Genomic DNA, 9,302 nt, shown 5'->3' on the forward strand with positions numbered 1-9,302 from the left:
TGATTTAAAAAAAAAAAAAGTTTTCCACTGGAGTACCCCTTTAAGTTGTTTGAGGATTGTAATGTAGCTGATGTCTGGAGGGAACATAACGGCCAGTTTAGAGAATATACATACTACTCCCCCTCTCAACGTTCCTATACCCACATAGACTGGATCTTATAGACAGCAATACAATTCAGAGCGGATTCTGCAAAAAGAATTGACATGTCCAAATCAGTCAAAAATCTGAATTTCTGTGGCAGATGTTTCTTCTATGGATTTCGCTGTGTGAATGAGCCCTGAGGCTATGTTCACACGGCAGAATTTCTTTGCGGAATTCCGTATAAGAATTCCGCATGGAAAGTCTGCAGCAGCAGTGCCCCATTGATTTCAATGGGATTTCGCTGTACAGTGCAGACAGCAGAATTTCCGTGCCAGAAACATCCTGATTCTGCGGCGTCCGCACGCAGTTCATCTTAGGGTGGAATTTCTGCAATTTCTCAGAAATTCTGTTCATGAAAGCTTGCTGAACTAAATTGCGGAATTCCACAGAAATTGCGGCAGAATTCTGTGTTATCTAAACACTAGCCTTATATTTTAACGGAATGCGGAAAGCATAAGGAAATTTTAATCAATTTGCAGTAAATTACGCCGGATTTTCCGTTGGAATTCTTCTGCAGAATTCCGCACGGAAATTCTGATGTGTGAACATACCCTTACACAATTTTGTTACAATTGCCTCCAGCCTGCCGCAACGGTGACATCAGAAAGCTCTGCCAATGCCTCAAGTCGGCCCTGGAACGAAAAGAAAAGAGGAAGATAGTGGAAGAATGGGACCACGGATCAGGGACAGGTAAGTATGGTTGTCATCAGTGTCACCCGCACTAAACACCGGTGACACTGATGACAGAATTCCTTTAAAAGCCATTATATATGCTGAACATAAGAAAACACTAAATCTGTTCGAAAGTTGAAAATTTTCACTATGCAATTAATTCTCTCTGTCTGGTCATTGTGCCGCTTATTTTTCATCCATACATCAAGGAGGTGACACCCCACCCCTCCCCTTTGCCTCTATTGCGAAGAAGTGGTGAAAATATTTTATTTGGCACAGAAGCCCTATACTATTCCTAGTAATCCAGTATACAAGTCAGACTGTACTGGTGAATATCCTAAATATTTATAAGATTGGTTCCTATACTGAAGCGTATTGAAGATATTGTCACATAATATGTCGCCCCAAAACTCTGCGGAGATATATTTTACATTGTAATACACGGGATTTTCAAGTGGCTTTTTTTTTTTTTTTTCTTTATAAACATTTATCTTTTTAGAAGGATTTCCTGGTTTTATCACAGGATGTCCTACTGCTGAAACCCCAGCGATCAGCTGTAATGTGGGGGAACCAAGTGCTCAGTCCTCGCCATTTCAAGGGAAGTAAAGAAGTATACATTTCCCATTTAAAGGGGCAATCTGGCATTCTGCAAAAATGTACATCCTGCTGGGGCCGAATAGAATAAAAACCTTTACCTCTAGTCCCCCGATCATCTGTCTTATTCCTGTTTCTGAAACGAACGGCCAGTGCAGGACCTGCCGCCGCTATGTCCCGTTTACAGCAGTGATTATCTGAGTCTGCAGGTCCTGCAACGAGTGCTCATCTCTGAACAAGGAAGAAGACAGATCAGGGGAACAGATGGAGCCAAAAGGGAGCTACAGGGAATCAGGGATAGGTACAGTATATACTCGAGTATAAGCCGACCCGAATATAAGCCGAGGCCCCTAATTTCACCCCAAAATCCCAGGAAAAGTTATTGACTCGAGTATAAGCCTAGGGTGGAAAATACATCATCCCGCCTGTCATCATCCAGACCCCCGTCATTAACACCCTCATCATCATCACCCTGTCATCATCCCCCCTTCATCATCACCGCCTGTCATCATCCAGACCCCCGTCATTAACACCCTCATCATCATCACCCTGTCATCATCCCCCCTTCATCATCACCGCCTGTCATCATCCCCTTGTCATCATCCCACACCCCCCCTTCATCATCCCCTTGTCATCATCCCCACCCCCCTTCATCATCCCCTTGTCATCATCCCCACCCCCCTTCATCATTCCCTCGTCATCATCCCACACCCTCCTTCATCATCCCCCTGTCATCATCCCACACCCCTCTTCATCATCCCCTTGTCATCATCCCACACCCCCCTTCATCATCCCCTTGTCATCATCCCCACCCCCCTTCATCATCCCCTTGTCATCATCCCACACCCCCCCTTCATCATTCCCTCGTCATCATCCCACACCCTCCTTCATCATCCCCCTGTCATCATCCCACACCCCCCTTCATCATCCCCTTGTCATCATCCCACACCCCCCTTCATCATCCCCTTGTCATCATCCCCACCCCCCTTCATCATCCCCTTGTCATCATCCCACACCCCCCCTTCATCATCCCCTTATCATCCCACACCCCCCCTTCATCATCCCCTTGACATCATCACCACATGTCATCAGCCCCCCCCCCCCCCCACCTTCATCATCACAGCTTGTCAATGTCTGATACAGTGGTCTTAAACCTGCGGACCTCCAGATGTTTCAAAACTACAACTCCCAGCAAGTTTTGAAAGCTCTGGAGGTCTGCAGGTTGAAGACCACTGCGGCCTTCGACATCATCCAGTCCCCCCCCCCCCTCTCACCCCCTTTAGTTTTGTACTCACCTCCGCTCGGCGGGACGTTAGCGTGTGCTGGTCCGGTGCTGAAAGGACTGTCCGGTGGGGATGTCGTCCGGTGGGATAGTGGTGTCGGGCTGCCATTTTCACCAGGGGGCCTCTTCTCCGCGCTTTGGGCCCGGAATAGAGGCGTTGCCTTGATGACGACGCAGAGGGACGTTGGTAATGAATGTCCCACTGCGTCGTCGTCAAGGCAACATGACTATTCCGGGGCCGGGCCCGAAGCGCGGAGAAGAGGCCCGGTGAAGATGGCAGCCCGGAACCACTATCCCACCGGACGACATCCCCACCGGACAGTCCTGCAGCACCGGACCAGCGCTGAGCGGAGGTGAGTACAGAACTAAAGGGGGCGAGAAGGGGGGGGGGGGGGGGCTGGATGATGTCAAAGGCCGCAGTGGTCTTCAACCTGCGGACCTCCAGAGGTTTCAAAACTACAACTCCCAGCAAGCCCGGACAGCCGATGGCTGCCCGGGCTTGCTGGGAGTTGTAGTTTTGAAACATCTGGAGGTCCGCAGGTTGAAGACCACTGAGGGCGGAGAGTTCACTCGAGTATAAGCTGAGAGGGGTGTTTTCAGCACGAAAAATCGTGCTGAAAAACTCGGCTTATACTCGATTATATACGGTAAGTATAGTTTTTTTTCCTATTTTTACCTGGCCCCTGCAGTATAGGAATTTTTGCATAATAATTAGATAATCACTTTAATGTTTCACTCCTGTATGTTTGTTTTAGTAAATACAGTGATCCCTCAACATACGATGGTAATTCATTCCAAATGAACCATCGTTACTTGAATCCATTGTATGTTGAGGGATCCGTGCAATAGTAAAATAGAAAGTCATACTCACGTGTCCCCGCCGCTCCGGATCGTCACCACTGCCCTGGATCATCGCTGTCATCACTTCCCCAGGGTGTCCTGCTGCTCCGGACCGTCACCGATGCCCTGGATTGTCGCTCCCTATCGCCGTCATCACGTCGCTGCACGAAAGAACAATTCTGGAGCATCTTTTCTCTGATCTCTGTATTGTGCCATTCCTTAGCTGAAAACGTATAACTATAGTGACAACTATGGGAGGAATTTAAAACCGTCTAAAATAAAAAAAAATATGCATAAATACATAAATATGAATATTAAGAGACGGCTGGCATAGATTTTTGTTCTAAGTCACACCAATTTTCTGTGCGAGTGACAGAAAAAAAGTTGCATACTTTTACGCACAATGGGGGAGATTTATCATTGTTGTCCTTGAAAAAAAAAATTGGAAGCTTTTTTTTTTGTGCTTTTGTTTTTGTTTATGTGCGACACATTTATCATACTATCAAGGGGGGTTTATGAATTTGACTCACATAAGCAAAAACGATAAATCACTTCAGAACACCCCTTTGTATGATTCTTCCTCTCCTCTACGACTTTTTAAAAGTGCTCTGCAAAGTCAGGTCTGAGCTGGATTAGGTTTGCCACTTTTTGGATGGGGGCGTGTGGCTTTTTTTTTTTTATGCCTATTTTTTATGGACATTCGTACTTCATAAATTCATGACCACTGCAGAGTGAAAACTGAAAGTTGCTTAAGTAAGGCTGTTTGCTACGTTATGCTTACCCCACAAAAGTACCGGCGTAAGCAAAAAAAAACTAAAATCTTTAAATGCAATGATAAATCTTGTCCAATGAGGATACACGTATTGCTAAACAATCCCATACATTGCCTGGCACCGTGCCCTCACACATTGTAGCTGCCGCATCTGGATGTCACCACGCCCCCTTGTGGTTGCTAATAGAAGCAAATTTTAAAGGGGTACTCCGATGATTAGACATCTTATCCCCTATCCAAAGGATAGGGGATAAGATGCCTGATCGCGGGAGTCCCGCCGCTGGGGACCCCCGGGATCATGCACGCGGCACCCCGTTTGTAATCAGTCCCCAGAGCATGTTCGCTCCGGGACTGATTACCGGCGACTACAGGGCGGGCGGCGTGTGACGTCACCCCCCGCCCCCGTTTGATGTTACGCTCCGCCCCTCAATGCAATTCTACAGAAGGGGGCATGACAGCTATCACGCCGCCTCCCGTAGGCTTGCATTGAGGGGCGGAGAGTGACATCACACGGGGGCGGGGGCGTGATGTCACACACCGCCCACCCTGTAGTCGCCGGTAATCAGTCCCGGAGCGAACACACTCCGGGGACTGATTACAAATGGGGTACTGTGTGCATGATCCCAGGGGTCCCCAGAAGCGGGACTCCCGCGATCAGGCACCTTATCCCCTATCCTTTGGATAGGGGATAAGATGTCAAAGCACCGGAGTACCCCTTTAACCCCTTAAGGACCCAGCCATTTTACACCTTAGGACCCGGCCATTTTTTGAACATCTGACCACTGTCACTTTAAACATTAATAACTCTGGAATGCTTTTAGTTATCATTCTGATTCCGAGAATGTTTTTTCGTGACATATTCTACTTTAACATAGTGGTAAAATTTTGTGGTAACTTGCATCCTTTCTTGGGGAAAAATCCCCAAATTTGATGAAAAATTTGAAAATTTCGCATTTTTCTAACTTTGAAGCTTTCTTCTTGTAAGGAAAATGGATATTCCAAATATTTATTTTATTTTATTCACATATACAATATGTCTACTTTATGTTTGCATCATAAAATTGACGTGTTTTTGCTTTTGGAAGACACCAGAGGGCTTCAAAGTTTAGCAGCAATTTTCCAAATTTTCACAAAATTTTGGAGAGTACGTTTTTCAGAAATGGTTTTTGGGGGGCATGTTGCATTTAGGAAGCCCTTATGGTGCCAGAACAGCAAAAAAAAAAAAACACATGCCATACCATTTTGAAAACTAGACCCCTTGAGGAACGTAACAAGGAATAAAGTGAACCTTAATACCCCACAGGTGTTTCACGACTTTTGCATATGTAAAAAAAAATAAAAACATTTCACTAAAATGTGTGTTTCCCCCCCAAATTTCACATTTTTGCAAGGGTTAATAGCAGAAAATACCCCCCAAAATTTGTAACCCCATCTCTTCTGAGTATGGAGGTACCCCATAAGTTGACCTGAAGTGCACTACGGGCGAACTACAATGCTCAGAAGAGAAGGAGTCATATTTGCCTTTTTGAGAGCAAATTTTGCTCAGGGGCATGTCGCATTTAGGAAGCCCCTATGGTGCCAGGACAGCAAAATAACCCCCCATGGCATACCATTTTGGAAACTAGACCCCTTGAGGAACGTAACAAGGGGTACAGTGAGCATTTACCCCCCCACTGGTGTCTGTCAGATCTTTGGAACAGTGGGCTGTACAAAATTTTTAATTTGCACAGCCCATTGTTCCAAAGATCTGTCAGACACCAGTGGGGTGTAAATTCTCACTGCACCCCTCATTACATTCCGTGAGGGGTGTAGTTTCCGACATGGGGTCACATGTGGGGTTTTGTTTTTTTTGCGTTTGTTAAAACCGCTGTAACAATCAGCCACCCCTGTGCAAATCACCTCAAATGTACATGTGCACTCTCCCTTCTGGGCCTTGTTGTGCGCCCCCAGAGCACTTTGCGCCCACATATGGGGTATCTCCGTAGTCAGGAGAAACTGCATTACAAATTTTGGGGGGCGTTTTTCCCTTTTACCTCTTGTCAAAATGAAAAGTATAGGGCAACACCAGCATGTTAGTGTAAAATTTTTTTTTTTTACACCAACATGATGGTGTAGACCCCAACTTCCCCTTTTCATAAGGGGTGAAAGGAGAAAAAGCCCCCCAAAATTTGTTAGGCAATTTCTCCTGAGTAATGGCGATACCCCATATGTGACCCTAAACTGTTGCCTTGAAAGGGCTCCGAAGTGAGAGCGCCATGCGCATTGAAGCCTGAATTAGGGATTTGCATAGGGGTGGACATAGGGGTATTCTACGCCAGCGATTCCCAAACAGGGTGCCTCCAGCTGTTGCAAAACTCCCAGCATGCTTTGACAGTCAACGGCTGTCCGGCAATACTGGGAGTTGTTGTTTTGCAACAGCTGGAGGCTCCATTTTGGAAACAGTGGCGTACCAGACGTTTTTCATTTTTATTGGGATGGGGAGGTGGGCTGTGTAGGGGTATGTGTATATGTAGTGTTTTTTACTTTTTATTTTATTTTGTGTTAGTGTAGTGTAGTGTTTTTAGGGTACAGTCACACAGGCGGGAGATTACAGAGAGTTTCCCGCTGCGAGTTTGAGCTGCCGGGCAGGGTGGGAGGAAGTAACCGCCCCCCCCCCCCCCTTGCGATTGGTCGGTTAACTAACCGACGGATCGCAGGGGATCGGAGGAGGTGGCCGGCTTGCCACCTCGCTCCTAGCTTCCAGCATGGTCCTGGCTGTCTGTGACAGCCGAGATCATGTAAAATTACCGGGCGGTCGGGTCCCAGAGACCCGATCAGCCCGATATCGCCGCAGATCGCAAGGACGATTTCCCTTGCAATTTGCGGCGATCTGTCCCCGGAGCATCTCACCTGTGTGATTTGCAGCCGACATGAGGGGGGCCTACATGGCCCCCCTCGATGTTTGCCCTGGATGCCTGCTGAAGGATTTCAGCAGGCATCCAGTTCCGATCTCTGCCCGGCACGCGGCAGAGACCGGAGAAACACCAGGACGTACTAGTACGTCCTGGGTCCTTAAAGCCCAGGGTGCCAGGACGTTCTAGTACGTCCTGGGTCCATAAGGGGTTAAAGGTATTACCTGGTAACATTATGCGACCATTGGGACCATTGGTCATCACATATGGAGGAACCACCAAAACTTTATTGATTACCTATTCACCGGATGGCCCATTAGTATCAGATTAACCCCTTAAGGACTCAGGGTTTTTCCGTTTTTGCACTTTCGTTTTTTCCTCCTTACCTTTTAAAAATCATAACCCTTTCAATTTTCCACCTAAAAATCCATATTATGGCTTATTTTTTGCATCGCCAATTCTACTTTGCAGTGACATTAGTAATTTTACCCAAAAATGCACGGCGAAACGGAAAAAAAAATCATTGTGCGACAAAATCGAAAAAAAAACGCCATTTTGTAACTTTTGGGGGCTTCCGTTTCTACGCAGTGCATATTACGGTAAAAATTACACCTTATCATTATTCTGTAGGTCCATACGGTTAAAATGATACCCTACTTATATAGGTTTGATTTTGTCGCACTTCTGGAAAAAATCATAACTATATGCAGGAAAATGTATACGTTTAAAAATGTCATCTTCTGACCCCTATAACTTTTTTATTTTTCCACGTACGGGGCGGTATGAGGACTAATTTTTTGCGCCATGATCTGAAGTTTTTATCGGTATGATTTTTGTTTTGATCGGACTTTTTGATCACTTTTTATTCATTTTTTAATGTTATAAAAAGTGACCAAAATACGCTTTTTTGGACTTTGGAATTTTTTTGCGCGTACGCCATTGACCGTACGGCTTAATTAATGATATATTTTTATAGTTCGGACATTTACGCACGCGGCGATACCACATATGTTTATTTATTTATTTTTTTACACTGTTTTATTTTTTTTATGGGAAAAGGGGGGTGATTCAAACTTTTATTAGGGAAGGGGTTAAATGACCTTTATTAACACTTTTTTTTTTACTTTTTTTTTGCAGTGTTATAGGTCCCATAGGGACCTATAACACTGCACACACTGATCTCTAATGCTGATCACTGGCGTGTATTAACACGCCTGTGATCAGCATTATCGGCGCTTGACTGCTCCTGCCTGGATCTCAGGCACGGAGCAGTCATTCGTCGATCGGACACCAAGGAGGCAGGTAAGAGCCCTCCCGGTGTCCGATCAGCTGTTCGGGACGCCGCGATTTCACCGCGGCGGTCCCGAACAGCCCGACTGAGCAGCCGGGATACTTTCAGTTTCACTTTAGAAGCGGCGGTCAGCTTTGACCGCCGCTTCTAAAGGGTTAATACCGCACATCGCCGCGATCGGCGATGTGTGGTATTAGCCGCGGGTCCCGGCCGTTGATTAGCGCCGGGACCGACGCGATATGATGCGGGATCGCGGCGCGATCCCGCTTCATATAGCGGGAGCCGGCGCAGGGCGTAAATATACGTCCTGCGTCGTTAAGGGGTTAAAGGGGTACCCCCGTGGAAAACGTTTTTTTTTATTTTTTTTTATTAACTGGTGCCAGAAAGTTAAACAGATTTGTAAATTATTTCTATTAAAAAAATCTTAATCCTTCCTGTACTTATTGGCTGCTGAATACTACAGAGGAAATGGTTTTCTTTTTGGAACTTAGAGCTCTCTGCTGACATCATGACCACAGTGCTCTCTACTGACATCTCTGTCCATTTTAAGAACTGTCATGAGTAGGAGAAAATCCCCATAGCAAACATATGCTGCTCTGGACAGTTCCTAAAATGGAAAGAGATGTCAGCAGAGAGCACTGTGTTCCAAAAAGAAAACCATTTCTTCTGTAGTATTCAGACCCTAAAAAGTACTGGAAGGATTAAGATTTTTTAATAGAAGTAATTTACTAATCTGTTTAACTTTCCGTCACCAGTTGATTTAAAAAAAAAAAAAGTGGTTTTCCACGGGAGTACCCCTTTAATGGGGGTTGTTGAAG

The sequence above is a fragment of the Hyla sarda genome, chromosome 1 (assembly GCF_029499605.1).
Source record: "Hyla sarda isolate aHylSar1 chromosome 1, aHylSar1.hap1, whole genome shotgun sequence".
NCBI lineage: Eukaryota > Metazoa > Chordata > Amphibia > Anura > Hylidae > Hyla > Hyla sarda.